This window comes from Micropterus dolomieu, linkage group LG16, assembly GCF_021292245.1.
Source record: "Micropterus dolomieu isolate WLL.071019.BEF.003 ecotype Adirondacks linkage group LG16, ASM2129224v1, whole genome shotgun sequence".
NCBI classification, from domain to species: domain Eukaryota; kingdom Metazoa; phylum Chordata; class Actinopteri; order Centrarchiformes; family Centrarchidae; genus Micropterus; species Micropterus dolomieu.
In genome coordinates this window covers 7256973-7267233 of record NC_060165.1, presented here as the reverse complement: position 1 = coordinate 7267233, position 10261 = coordinate 7256973, and positions in this window count along the sequence as shown.

Below are 10261 nucleotides of genomic sequence, written 5' to 3'. Positions count from 1 at the left end.
AAAGTATCCACTGTTCTCCCATGCTCTAACACACAGTAACGATGAAATGTGTGCTGTTCTCACATTCTTCCTCTGTATGTACACATAAACAACAAGGCAGGGAAATATAAAAGGAATTTATTTTATTGTTTGGGTACATTATTGTTCAGTGTACATGCTCACATCTGAAACAAACTTTACGTGCTTGATAACTGTCCCACCCCGCAGACATCTACACACCAATACCGATTTATATTCATAGCGGCAAGTGCTATGTATCTCCACATAGGGGACACAGGAAGTGACATATAACACCTTCATGCGGCGTCGGAACCGCGTAGGAAATTCACAGCCGCACCGGCAGAGCTCCAGAATATGCAACTCGGCCGGTTCACGCGCGGACGCGCTACAAGTGCGAGGGCCCGCCCAACGCTGCTTGCAGCTTTAATTGTATATAATCCTATTTTATTTCATTGAAAACGACAGTATTTATATATTATATGTATTATAAAGAGACCTCTACAATAAAATTCAGTGCATTTGGTTTAAAATTCCACGACAGATGATCCTTCAAAATCTGTAATTTTTTTAAACAGCTTTACTGCTTTACTGCAGAAGACAGAAAACAACAATACTTCTGATTTGGTAACTGCAACTTGGTTGGTTGAGAGTGTGCATAATAAATGGACATTGTTAATATACAGAGCAGGAAACAGTGACCATTGCAATGTATGATGTAATTCCTGTCTGACAAAAACAGGTGTGCAAAATGATGGGTCAGATCAGCATTTATCATGATTAAGAGACCCAAAATCCCTCAGTTTCCTGCAACTGAGTGAAACAGCGCCCCTCTGGGTTGTAATGGCTGGCAAAGGTCAGTCAGGCCTTGTGGTCAACGGTAATATTGCACTTTTACAGTCGACGCTGTCGTGTAGTCGACCAAAAACAAGCCAGGTTATGCTTACTGTCATGCTTGAACGAAACTGAATGGACTGTATGGCCTTTGTATGACTGTATGGATTCTGTAAATAAATTCTGCAGTCAAGTAAGCTAGCTGCACTCTGGCCAGATGAAACTACAAAGTTTAAATGAAACAGCCAGTTGAGCTAGCTTGTTTTCCCAGTATTGCAAATGTCAGCTACTGTGCTTCTGTAAGGCTAGTTAACATTAGCTAGCAGTAATGGAGTTTTACCAAAGGAAGAAGCTAAATTGACATCACAACAAGAGCAGTGAGACATGACTTTATATAACATGGATATGGCACACTTCCATGAAAGAAAGGAAAATAGGTTTAAACATCAAAAAAGGTGAGCCAGATACACCCTCTGTCTGTTAGGCCTATTTGTCTGTTTGCTTGCTGGTTTCATGTCTCTTTGTGGCTGTGAGTACTTCACACCATGCTGTGCAATTGTTGATGTTATGGAGGTTGTAGACACAGTCAGCAGAGACAGCCTGGAGAGCTTTGAATAATTGGGACTTTCCACCATTTAGCATGGATTGGTTGATCAGTCACGTGTTTATTTGTGTGAGTTCTGAATGAGCCTGTGCAGAAGGTCTTCTGGTATCTTGGGTATATTGTCATCCTTGATATGTTTTTAAGTTGTCCTCTATGATGAGTCATTAGCTGTGTAAGTCCTGTATTTGGACGAATACCTTTTGATGTGAACGTAGCTTTTAAATGTGTGGTTGCTACTGTTCAGTATTTTTAGAATTTAGTACTGATCTGTACCTCTAAGCTTTGTAGTACTGTATATATTTTTGTATTCTAACAGGATGCATAAGAAACATGTGCTAGTCATGTGTCTATTATGTGCATCGTATGATATTATATCTTAAGGTTTGCCAACTGACTATTATGTGGTTTGGTGTTTTCCAACAAAATAGAATAGTACAAATATGGATTTGTTATCTTTGTTGGATAGATTAGGCCTATCCGTAGTCCTATTTTATAACTCATTTCTTAGATGACCTTCCTGACTTAGCTTCTGAAACTTGTCACTTAAAATGAGCACTTAGTTTTGGAGTTAATCCAACTTTCTCCTCTGAAAGACCAGATGGTCCCAGTCTGTGCCCCTATGGTTTAAATGGGCCAGAACCACCACTGAAAACACAGTTGAACTTATTCCCAAACCCTGAAACAATCAGAGCAACAAAGATCATCCTTTACAGTTATCAGTAATTTAAAATATAATAAAGAGTTTATGTTGTGTTCTTTAGGATTAGTTTATATACCTTCATACACATTAGACATTTGTTGTAAATATTTATTTGGTTACAAATAAACTTACAGGACACTTAGTTTATTTCACATACTTTATTTTAGTTGACTATACAGAAGCATCTTTTGGAACACACACCATTAGTTACTTTTGGATTGTCATTTTGTTATAATTCTTGTTTCTGAGCTTACCAGTGTTGGATGCCACACCCAGGAGAGATCCAGGAAGTCTGCTGGCTTAAAGGGTCGGTGCTCAGAGCAGGAGCAGCTTTATAGGAGAGGTGGCCTAATTGAACACTACCACTGCTTGCTATGTCTGGGGGGTGGCTTTATTCTCTCAAATATTTTGGAGTTTAGATTTATATTATATTTGAGTATTTTTGAGTTAAGGTTAAGTAAATGTACATTTCTTTTGGAATAAGTATTTACATAAGTTTTGTTGTGTTTGTAGTTATGATGTAGTGTTGTTGTTGTTGTTAGTCTTCCCCTGTGTGTCAAAACTGGTCTGATCAGCCAATATATAAGTCCCCTTTGTTTGTTGTGTAGTAGGTCAGTTGTATTTTTGAGTCTCTTATGTTCAGAGCTTTAGTTATTGTTTGTTTATTTGACCTCTTTTATGGGCCCAGAACATTATCTTTTGTTGTAATGATTTTTTGGTAAATAAAACCCTTTTTCTTTAAATTTCCCTCTTGGCTCCTCATGCCTAACTGCCTGGTCCCTCACACAGGCCTATATCTAAACTAATTTGAGTTTAGAGTCTATTGTTGCATATTGAGGCCGCAGTGCTCAAAATGAAGGGGCCAGTACAGTCACAGTCAAATAGCTTGGGGAACCCCCTCCCCCGACAGCTTTCCCACGCCTAGTCTCTGCAGAGATGACATTCATGGTGATATCATGTTGGAAGGAGCTGGGCAGCCTCATGTCGAGGTTCCATGGTGTAATGGTTAGCACTCTGGGCTCTGAATCCAGCGATCTGAGTTAAAATCTCAGTGGAAAGTGATTTTAAGCGGAAATGCCACAGACCTTCATCTGATCTTGTTGTATGTGGAAATTTTGACTATGATAATATGTCATGATGTCGTCTACTCTATCATGACTTATGTGCTCTATCATTATATGGCAAACTTTCCACTAAACAGCTGCCACATGCTGTCAGGATGGCCGAGTGGTCTAAGGTGCTGCGTTCAAGCTGGGGAACACTCGTCTGTCAAAGACGGGGAAGAAGGGGGGGGAGAAAATGAGAGAGAAAAGTGAAAGAAAATTTAGCCGGTTTTGTATCCACATTTAGCACAAATAATTCAATTTTCATGTGTTTAAATTTTTGAGCAGGCCGCTGAGGGACTCAAAACCGACGAACTTTGGAATTGTCAGCTGTCAGTGGAGGAGTCATACCTACCTGGTGTATGACGCACATTGCCTTATTTGGACATCACTCAGAGCTGGGGTGTTTCCCAGTTATAAAGCTGGGCTACTGGGTAAAGAAATGATTGCCTTTGAGTTATTCCCTGTACTTTTATATTGATGCTTGGTTTTGATCTGCATGCAAGGATTGTTTAGTATCTTTTAACATTGCAAATACTTTTCTTGGGAAAAAATATTTAATCAATAATTATTTCAGCAAATAATATCTCTATGTATAACAATTTCTTTTCATGTCTTCCTGAAGGACTAGAATGCCTAGTTTCATAGCAAGGTGTCAAGTTAATTTGTAAATAGCATAGCATATTACTGTTATTGAATGTTGCCATCACCATTATTGTTATTATTGTGCTGTTTTACACAAGTTGTCATTAAAAACACTCCCTTGTACATTTGCAGTACAGCAGTTTTGTTTGTTCATAGAAAACTAAATAAACACTTTTGAAAGATTGTATTAAAACAGACCACAAAAAATACAACACAATGAAGATTCTTTCAATGAAGATTTTTTACTATATATAATATATAATACTCAAAAACAATATATTAGACTATTTACAATGCAACTATTATTAACACTAACTATTAACAATTTAAAATAGCCTGCATTTCAAGTTAACCTAGTTAACCAAGTTTAACCTAATTTCCCCCAACACTGGTCTCCTGGAAAGTGTGCTACAATGAGGGCAATAAAACTTCAACAAATACGAATAAGAAAACTTCAAATAGAATTTTCACAGTAAACAAAATAATATATCAAGACTTTAAAAAAAGAACCTTTTAAACTATTCACAATACAACTATTATTTACAACTATTAACCTATAAATATAATTATTTAGGAAACTTCTTCCTCATGTCCATAGCAATGAAAAACCTTCAATGACACTGACTTTTAATGACACTATGGCCATAGTGCTGTCACCTATAATTCATAACCATAGCACACATAAAATACATTACAAAAAAAGTACAAAAGCATGTAAGCACAGACAGCTAGAGTTAAAAACAATGACAGAAGCCCTATTCCAAATTCTGACAGCATATTTGATTATCCAGTAACCAGTTTCTTTATAGCTTTGGAGAAGCAGCTGCGCGATGTAATGTTCCTTAGTTCTGTAGTGTTCTGTTCCAGGTATGCGCTGCTTAATAAGAGATGGCTGACTACTAGTGAAAAGCTAGGCTCATTTTGATATACCTACATATTCTAAACTGATCATTCTGACACTTACCATATTCTCATCTTGCATACCAACTGCAGCCACAGAGGACGAACTGGAGGACAAAATGGATGCACCGGAGGGCCCTGCAGATGTGCTGGGAGCCAGGTTGGAGGTGGCTGGAGCCAGAATGGATGTTCTGGGAGCCAGCGCTTCACGCTATGGTAGGAAAAAAATAAAAGATATCAATATTGCAATATGAATCAAATTTAATAGGAATGATTTTGTTTGCATCATCATTTTAATTTTCACTGAAAAACTATTAAAAGCATTATGATTTCACATTTATTTGGGTCTGTACAATCTGGAGAACAAGATTTGTAGGCTATATGAACATTTCATTTGGCCATAATGGAATTTCAATAATATTTATATTAATTTTTCAAGGCCTACCGGGAGCCAGGGTGGATGAAGCTGCACTGGGAGCTGTGGTGGATGTGATGTAGTGTGGGGCAGGGAACTGAGACCAGATGTAGTGGAGGGACCTGTAGTCGGAGAGGAAGAAGCCTGAAGAACCTCCAGGTCTAGCACTGTGAGGTCACCCGTGAGGTCAGAGAAGCCCTCATCTTCCTCCACGTCATCCTCTACGTCATGCTCTTCAATTAGCCGAGCAGTTTCCTCCGAATCAGGGTGCATATCCTGCAGTGCCTGACCAGTCTGCCGGAGAGATACTGTACTCCTATGAGCTCTCCTGAAATAATAAAGGTAAATGGATTGTTTACAAAAGTTATTAAAATTATTTACTAATTAGAATTAAAAATGTGTTCACAAATGCTTACCAGTGTAACATGAGGGTGGACAGAACTCTGGTACCACTTTCCTGCCGAACAGCTTCTCATAGTTTTTGTTAACGCAGTGAAGCAGGTCACCTGAGTAGCTGCGTAAAGCGGATGGTCCAGTCGACAAGGCAGCTCTACCACGGTCTTGGTTCCACCTATGCAGTCCTTCCAGCAGGTAAACCCGAAAATTCAGGCTGTTGGCACTGGTCCCTAGAAGTACATTATTAAATATTTAAATATGAAATTATTCTTGGACTTTAGATTAACCAACAGGACTGAAAGGCACAAACCTGGTATGAAGCGGTTGAGGTGTAAATGAAAAGACTCTAAAGATGTAGAGCCTCTGGCACATCTGTACATGGGCAACCGCACACCTCCCTTTGTGAGCTCCCCTGTTTTGGTGTACAGAGCAACACCTGGCAGGTCCTGGATGCACTTAATGTGCTTTTTCTGCACACGCCAGATGTGCTCCATCCTCTCCCTATCAAACAGGGGAACTCCGAGGGAGTCGTTGCCACTAGTCCAGATGAGCCCTTGCAGCAGCTCCTCCAGCAGCTGAGTGGTGGTCTCCTCACCACGTGTCCTCCTCCGGCAATGGAGAGCCAGCTCCTCCCTGGACAGATGTTTACTGATGTCACCATCGGTGAGGGAAGACAGACCCTCGGACTGAAGCTGCTGTCCTTTTGCTTCGCACAGCAGAGCTAAATCAGCTGCATCCCACTCAAATATGCACGCTGACAGACGTGACATAAAGACTGGGTACAGCTGATGAGCATCTGTTACGCATCCCAGAGCGAGTCGGCGGATGAAGTGCCAGATATCCAGCCTTACGGTAAGGTCCGGCCACCCACTGAATCTGACCTTCAGCTTGGTCTCGCCTGCTCCAGTACAGCAACCACAGTCCACATACAAAGCAACAGGGGGATCCACACCGACCTTCTGGTACCTCTTTACAAGGTCCGCAGCCATCATGTCCAGACCAGCTCCCTCCTGAGCGGTCAGCACACTCATGAGGATCTGACCAAAGTCATTCCCCACAGAGGTGAGCCAGAGTGCTGTCCCCTTGGCTGTTCCAGCAAGCTTCTTGGTGATCTGAAGCACGCAAAATGTATAGGACCTCTGTGAACATGATTCAGAAACACTGAAGTACAGTATCAGTAGCCTATTTTAAAGAAAAAAGATTGTTTAACCTTTTTTGTCGAATCCATCTTCAGAATGGTGCCATATGTTGATGTAATTCTGGCCTTGATGTCCTCCAGCCTCGTTAAAATGTCCTGGCTGTAAACAGACAGGAGCCACTTGCAGCTTGGCACCACAGCAGGCTCTGGAGGCTCAGGGAATGTCATGGGCATCAGTCTGGGGCGCTGGAGGAAGTCCACACAATCTGTCGTCTACCTTGCTACACGATGCAGCCACTCCTCTGTGTGGTTCTCCTTCAGCTGCTTCAAAACCCGTGTTGGGCTGTTTCCCAGGCCTCTCTCCCGCAGAAGCCGGATCACCTGGATATCACATGCAAACCTTGATCAAAGACAGATATATCAGTAAGAATGTTTTACATAATTCCATCTGAAAAGGCAAGAGAGACAGGAGACTTGACTCACTTTTGTGTGAGGATGACCCTAAATTCGGATCTGTAAGCCAAGTCCAGCTGCATAAGAACAGTCTGGCTCCAAGACACATGGGAGGTTCTACATTTGGTGCAGGTTAGTGTCTCTGTCACCATATTGTAAATCCTGTCCACATCCAGGACCCGCCGAGCCCTCTTGTGCAGCCCCGCTCCTGTGAGCTGGTGTTGCCGACATGCAGGGTTGAGACAGACCACCTTCACCTTCCACAATTTGTACGGCATCCAGACAAGAAGTGGGTGGGCAAAAAAGTGGTCTGGAGCAGGAGCCTGGTGGTACAGATGGCTTGGCGGTGGTGGAAAGTACCAGAGCTTCAGGTTGTCTTGAAGCTCCAATTTTCCCTTGGGCCCCAGCTTCAAAAGGGTCTTCATAATCCATTTGTGGTCTTCGGGTGGAAAGCCCTCTGACCACAAACGGGGCAGCTGAGGTGTTGAAGTTTCAACCGTCTCTGTCCTGGAGTCAGCAGTCTTTGCAAAAATAAAATAGTGAATTGACATTCAACTTAATACTGGTAAAACACGCTACTGATGTACTGTGCAGTATGAATGTTAAATTACTTACCGACACAGTGGCACACACTGCTGTGGGACTGAGGACAGGCACAGACCATTGGGCATCTGTCTGAGCGTCTGGAGCCTGTAAAGAATGGCAAATAATAAACTAATTTTGTTCCACAATTCATATAATTTATAAAACAATTAAAACTTATAATTTTATATAGCTGTTTAGATGTGTCAGTTCTGATTCGAATTGTTATCTAATACTAAAACTTGTGTGTAGAAGTACAAATAGTGTGTGTACAAATATAAAAGTGAGTTGTATCATTACTCACTTAGGCAGCCATGTTGGCTGGAGAACTGGCACCTTTATCAGTGGGGTCGACGACTTGGGTCTGTAAAGAATCAGTGTTATTAACTTGTATTAAGAACCCAATTCAAACAGTTACTGTTTGATCTCTATTTACCTTGGTTACTTTCCTGGCTCTGCTAAGATTCGGCTTTGCAGCAGCAACATGAGCGCCACCAAATCTTGGCTGGTCAAACTGAAAGGCAAAAAAAAGAGAAAATCATTCAGTGAACAAAATGTCAAATATTCATCATCAGTTTATGAGTGTCAATAAATCTCCAAATAGCCTACCATCCACAAATTCAAAGATGGTCGCTGCTTATGGCCCCCGCTGCACTCTGCTGCCCCACAGCGCGTTGGACCGGACCCACTGGTGCACTCTGCTGCCCCACAGCGCGTTGGACCGGACCCACGATGCATCTGCATCGGACATTTCTGAATCTACACACACAAGTTATACATTTGATTGAATTGAATATGAATTAGTGAGTAGTTACAGAGATCTGACGTAAATTATTTGCTCATTAGATGTTTATTAACTAATAGGAACCTAACACTTTATTTTATTTGAAACTATGAGTGAAATGTGAGAGTGAGAGTACATAACAATAAATACAATATACTGTGCTGTTAAAATACTCATAACCTTTGATACAGCTCACACCACTTCTTCTGCCTGGGAGCTGGCCTGTTCCCTTCACCTGCAGGCCAAGACCCAGTGCTGGCAAACTTCCTCAGGCGTGACATCCACTCCGAGTCTGCCATCGCCTTAGGCGATTTGGATTTTGAAGACATAGCCTTTGGTGACATAGATGCATGAACATTTTTTAAATGCATGAAAATAACACAAGTTCTAGGAGCATGAAAGGCATACCTCAGCCTTATAATAGTTATAACCCTGTTATAACCCTATGGAAAACCCTTATGACACATAATCTATATTGTGTCTGTGTTTGAAACACAGCTCATGAATTAACCTGATTCCACTATAAATATGCGTTCTTATGGTATCTGGTGGAAAATATCATAAATAAGAAAACTAATGTTAGTTGTACTAAGTCTTCTTTGGAAATTATTTTAATGCCTGGTTATTTTAAGTATAGTAAATAGCTCAGCAGTGTTATTCCCAATGAGACAGAAGAGACAGTCTAACACACACACAGTTATTTTGAATAATCTGGCGTTTCATACAACGTTAATGTTAATAAAATGTTAGAGGGTCAGGTTCACTGCGGAGTTAGATAATGATCGTAACCTAGCCTGTTATACAAACGAGAATGTGATTAACATTATGTTACGATTGTAACGTGAAGCAACATGGCATTTACTTTGTCTAATATGAAGTTAGTAAGCTTAAAGCTGAAAGACTGCAAGACGTATTCATATTACAACCCCTAACCAATATATTCGTTATTACACCTGAATATAAAGAATTGGGTAGAAATATTCCGCTTCAGTCTTCAGTCTTCTCGAAACACTGTATTCAGAGCCTAACCTTAACGTTAACTTACCTGTATAAGCCACCTTAATAACGTTAACGTTAACTGATAACGTTAGTAAAGGCACGCTTACGATAACGACTGTTTGTAACGTTAAATCAAATGATAAAGCAACATGACTTATAGTAACTTAACTGTAGAGTTAGGTCACATAACTTAACGTTCAATACTCACCATGTCGCTTGTGTAACGTTAAATTGACGTTAACGTTACAACTTGTTAACTTTGCTCTTGCTAACTTTGATAGTGTCCGGGTCAATGGATTTGATGTTACTGTGCCCCCTTCAGAAAATAACTAATTAAAAATGCGGGCTAATAACGAGCTAACGTTAAACTCTCAGATAACATGTGTTTGTAACAAATGAAATACCTTTTTTATTAACAGTTAATTAAAGTTAGGTCTCACACAGCACTAACGTTATAGTAAATGTGTAAATACTCACCTTGTCTTCGGAAGATCAGAACTTCTTAGCTCTTGCTAGCTCTTGATAGTGTCCGGGTCAACGGTACCGTTTCGCATAGAAAAGCTAATAAAAAAACGCCAACATATCTCTGCAGTTTTTAATAAGAGAAATTCAAAGCCGGCACCGGGAAACCCCGCTAAGATGATTGGTTGAAAAATGTTAAAGCCGCAAATATTATTGCCCCCCCCCCCCCCCCCCCCCCCCCCCCCCCCC